This window comes from Mus musculus, chromosome 12 (genome assembly GCF_000001635.26).
Source record: "Mus musculus strain C57BL/6J chromosome 12, GRCm38.p6 C57BL/6J".
NCBI lineage: Eukaryota > Metazoa > Chordata > Mammalia > Rodentia > Muridae > Mus > Mus musculus.
The window spans coordinates 54,349,089-54,354,417 of NC_000078.6; the positions used below are offsets into that span (position 1 = coordinate 54,349,089).

At 45.5% G+C, this 5,329-nt stretch overlaps 1 long non-coding RNA gene across 1 annotated transcript; it reads left to right on the top strand.

The window, feature by feature from the left end:
- Nucleotides 1-1,735: 1,735 nt before the first annotated feature.
- Nucleotides 1,736-4,151, top strand: Gm35895. The gene is made up of 3 exons (XR_381605.3): nucleotides 1,736-1,818; nucleotides 3,605-3,798; nucleotides 4,056-4,151. It is a non-coding gene; the product is annotated as a predicted gene, 35895 (long non-coding RNA).
- Nucleotides 4,152-5,329: the final 1,178 nt, after the last annotated feature.

Here is a 5,329-nt window from a genome sequence, read left to right on the forward strand (position 1 = left end):
TGTGAGCTCAAGGCCATTCTCAAGAGTGAGTTCCGGACAGCCAGGGCGACAGGGGAAAAAGTCTGCTTCAGGGAGGGGAAGAAACAACAAAACAAAACAAAAAGCAGGAACATTCTATTGTTAAAAAAAAACCAAAAACACCAAGAAAGAGGGAGAGGGAGAGAGAGAGAAAGAGAGAAAAAGGAGCCTAGAAAGAATTTTATATTAAAATATTAAGTCTCACAGAACACAGAAAAAGAATGAAAGCCTCCTGCTTTGAGAAAGGAAGTTATCCTCTCCCCCATAGACCCTTGTATTGGCTCACTCTGTGAATCAATCCTCTCTCCTGGATGATTGTTTTTTTTTAATTTTTAAATTTTTTGGCTTGGTACACTTGAGGCTGTCCATGGCTTACCATGGTAGCTCCAACTAATAGGATGTCCCCTACATCTAAGTGAGTTCATGATCAAGCAGCTCAATTATGGGGGACTTTTCCCCCTGGAAGAACACCTGACTTCTGCCAATCACTAGCCGCCCATCTCTGACTCAGCACTCTGAGAGATGAGCCCTGTCTGTGCTCCTTCCATAGCAGAGGATTAGGAGAGTCCGACAGAGGCCCCAACTGACTCTCAGCCACTGTCTGGCCACTGTCTGCTTCTCTTATGGTCTTGCAACCTCCTGAGAATGAAGATTTTTTTTGAGTCTGACTTTCTCTGAGTAGACAATGCTATATGATGTACTGAAGTACACACATTCTATACTTTCAAATGCCTCTCATATAGGAGACCCTAATGGGCTCAGCTCTAACCCAGGAAACCAGTCCCAGTCTGTCTGGGAAAAGAAGATTATTACAGAGCTAGTCAGATGTACAGACGTAGCCATGGGCATGAGCAGGAGAAGCAGGACAACTCCTAAAACTATTCTCTTTCATAAAAGTAACTTTAAGGAAAAAATATTGAAAAGAGAATACACAGAGTGAGCATTCTATGTCACAGGCCTGGACATCATAATTCCTTCTGTGAAGTACCGGGAAGTAACATAACCTAAGGGAAACAAAATGTCTCCAAACTATACTTCTACAGTTCTTTCTAAATTTAAACACGAATCATATCTTCTCTCCCTGTGCACAGCAGAAAGAGACAATAGGAGCTGCCAAAGCACTGTGTAAGTGATAGACCCCATGTCAGAGCGAGATATCACTGAAGCCCACTCTCAAGACCATATGACCCCCACAGAGAGAGAGAGACAGAGACAGAGACAGGGAGAGGGAGGGAGACAGAGTAATACAGAGATAGAAAGAGAGAGACATAAAGAATGACACAGAGAGAGACGGGGGTGGGGGGTGGGGGGAGGGAGAGAGAAAGGGAGAGAACATAGACACACAGTGCCTTTGCTTACCCAGAAAGATAAATGGCAGCCCAGTTAGTTGCCCAGCAACCAGTCCCTCCACCTCATTCCATATTGGCTGGATTCCCAGAGAACCAAAGATCTTTCTGGGTACTAGTAAGAACTTATTTCCACCAATATTTACTTCTTTAGTTTACCATGGAAAAAAATGACTAAGAGACACTAGGGTCCTTGTTTGGGAATGATAAGTGGTAGCTAGAGACTGATACTGAAAAACTCCGTATGAGTAGAAAGAAACATACGTGAATGGATGGAGCATTCAGACAGGGCAAGTGACCGTGATGAAGACAAAGTCAACACATTCATACTTCTGTTCTGTTGGACATTAAGGGCAAAGGTTTCCGGCAGAGGTACCTCAGAAGGAGCACATTACAGTTTGAATTTGAAATGTTTCCCCAAAGCTCATGTGTTCAGAGGTCAAGCCTTTGGAAGGTGAGTACACTGAGAAGATTCTAACCTCATCAATGGGTTAATCCATTGATAGGACCATGGCTTAATAGGCTACTGAGAGTTGATGGAAACTTCTGAAAGTGGGGTCTAATTAGAGGAATTAGGTCACAGACATATGCCCACAAAGGTCATATCCTTATACCTGGCTTATTTGTTTCTCCTTCCTCCCTTTTCTTTTTCCTTCCTTCCTTGCTTCCTCCCTTTCCCCTTTCCTTCCCTCCTTCCTTCTTTCTTCCCTCCCTCCCTCCCTTCCTCCCTCCCTTCCTCCCTCCCTCCCTCCCTCCCTCCCTTCCTTCTTCCCTTCCCTTCCCCTTCCCCTTCCTTCCTTCCTTCCTTCCTTCCTTCCTTCCTTCCTTCCTCCTCTTTTCATTTCTTCTTGGCCACCTCAAAGCAGAGGTCCTGTTGTGACCTATAGAAAACCTTTGGCCCACAGTTATGGCAACGAAGTCAACAGAATAATACATTCTGTAGTAATAGTGACGAAGTTAGCGTTTCCTTGCAGATCCTAGTAATTACACCCTCTTGTTCCTTTCCCAAATGCATGCAGTCCTGCCCTAGGATTGGTGTGTGTGTGTGTGTGTGTGTGTGTGTGTGTGTGTGTGTGTGTGTGTTAGCATATGCAGGAGGTGCAATTCTTATTGGAGGTACAGCTGCCTGTGTGTTAATTCTAAAGGTTGTGACATTTCCAAGGTAAGTGGCCCACACTCCTTTAAGTAACTAAGAGACCCTAATTTACTTGTTCACCAGCCTGGGCTTGGATGAAATTCTTTTCTGGTCTGGTCTGTCAGCTCCCTATCTGGGGCAAATATAATGTTTCTTTACTTTGCCCCAAGAAAAGTCACACCACCCTGAGGTGAGTGGTTTTGCTCTACCAAGTGGTTCCCACCATGATATCTGTGTCACCTTGACTTTCAGAGCCCCCTCATCATAAACTTAAATCTCTAAAATCATGGGCCAAAAGGAATAAATAAATAAATAAATAAATAAATGGATAAATAGATAAATATCTAATTTTAAGTTGTTTATCTCAATTACTTTGTCACAGTGGCACAAACTTAACATAGCATGGTATAAACCGACCTGTCTGGCAGGAATGAACACCTGCTACAGACACATTGGCACTTCCTTCTTCATCAGACTGTTGAAAGAATGGACCCCAAGAAACTGCAATGTCCCCAGGAACCTCTGTACTGGGAGAGGAAATGTCTGAAATTGAGGGCATCCAAAGGAAGAACTTGTTTCCAGAAGAAAAAAATGCACAGGTCAGGTGACCTTGTAAGACAGACTGACCTTCAGGAGAGGCTCAAGGAGGTGGGGGGAGGGGACCACATCTCGGAGACTGTTTCATTACGCATATCTCTTGCTTTCTACTTAAACTTGTCAGAACCCCCAAGACAGACTCAGAGAAGTCATTAAGACTCTTTGTCCAGGCAGTGGTAGCGCATGTCTTTAATCCCAGCACTTGGGAGGCAGAGGCAGGAGGATCTCTGAGTTTGAGGCCAGCCTGGTCTATGGAGTAAGATCCAGGACAACCAGTGCTACACAGAGAAACCCTGTCTTGAATTTAAAAAAAAAGACTCTTTGCCCCTCTTCCCGATATGGCCACATTGACTAAGTGTCCTCTTTCTGCTTCTCACTATTAATTTGGCTCCTCTAATCAGCTTATTGAAGATGGGTGGCCAAGCCTGACTTGTTGGTTACACACGATATGATACCCGAGTTCAACAACAACAGAACTTCTCATGAGGAAATTATCCTTCCACCCCAGGCCACCATGTCTCCCCACTTCTCAGCCTGACAAATGTTCCCAGCCAGCCCAGGAAGTCCTGCCTTCTCCAGCTCTCTTCTGGGACACACACGGACTCTTCTGACATTTCCAGGCACCTATTACAACCCAGTCACCATGCCAGTCCCTGGAGCTAGAGATGCCAGACATAGCCTACATGCCAGGCCCTGGAGAAGGTAGGGTCTGCTCTCTGCTTTGAGATCCACAGTCCCTTCATTTCCATTTTGAGATCTTACCCTAGGGCAAGACCTGTGGCTCAAACACTCAACCCTTCCAATTCCCAGCGCACTGTGCTTTTTTCTTTCCTTTTCTTTCTTTTTCTTTTCTTTTTTTCATTTTCTCTTTCTTTTTCTGCTGCAGCCGCCTTACCTTCCAGGAAGCCTTTGGTTTAGAATAATATTTACATGTATTTGCATTTCTTTTGTACACACAGATGGGGGGATGGTCATGGCGGAGAGTTTTGCTTAGAAATGAAACCGCTTCCTGGGCCGGTACACAAAATGCTATTCCAATTGCCAATTTCAAATCCTGAAGCAACTCAGTTCAGCTCAAATCCAGGTGATTTCTCTCACGCTCCCTCAGTCCCAAAGCCCCCGCCCCTGCTTTTTCCATGGCTGCTTTGTCATTCTCCACATAAGGCAGGGGTGGGCAAGCTCTATTTGTTTTGGTCTTATACAAACTGGAAATGTTTCCTCCTGCAATCTTTCATGGTTTTTAGTCATTTTTAGAGAACTCTGTGGGCACCCTCTGGTGGCTGACTAGAATTTTTGCCTACAAAAATCAAGAGTTTGACTGAGATGGCTTAATCTCACTAACAGTCCTGATCTTTGGCTTTCCGTGGAACAGCGTGAGTTTCTCTGAGAAGTTAGTTCATCGCATGAAGCATGAGAGACAAGCATGCAGCAGTTGGTTTGAAACCCGCTGAGGAGAAAGGTGCCGTACAAAAAAATGCTAGCGCTAGGTGCTGCCATGGCTTGTAGGTTGCAGTGTTGCCAGGCCAGCCTGGGTACATGGGATGAAAGGTGACCTTCTGTGGGCTCTTGGAAGACTTAGCTTCCACAGGAAACACATGCACAGCACGCAGAGCACACACACACACACACACACACACACACACACATGCTCCCTGGGTGACAGCTGTGATGGACGGTAACAACGGAACAATGGCTGACTCCTTTTTTGTTTAAAACCAAAAGAGAATTAAGTCAAGCCAAAGAATGATATAAGGGAGGTTGGGAGGTCAGCGGAACTGGAAAGGTCCCAGGAGAAGGGTAAATCAGGAAGACTAACGCTTGACTTCCTTAGACCTGCTCAAGAGAGCAGCGGCTTTTGAAAACCCCTCAGGTCTTTGGAGAATCCTTGGGGTGGCTGGGGAGGTCGAAACTAGCTTTCGGGAAGAATTATGCGGCCCTCCTACCTGATCTCTCATGCCCTTGAGCCCTGAAACCCTGGGGGTTTGATAAGTACTGCAGCTTTGTCAACAAAGACATCAGCTTCGTTTCCTTAACTCTTTCCCAAAGATTTAATTAGTCTCAGGATATTCACCGGAGTCAGTTAATGTCACCTTCATATTGTGAGCAGAGGTGCACAGGGGTTAAACATGAGTGTGACTTCAGGGACTCTAGGAGGCAGCTCCACTGCCCTGGTGCCCCGGAATCTCCCCTGCCGTGGCCTCAGTTCTCAGTTACCACCCATCATGCACTTTGT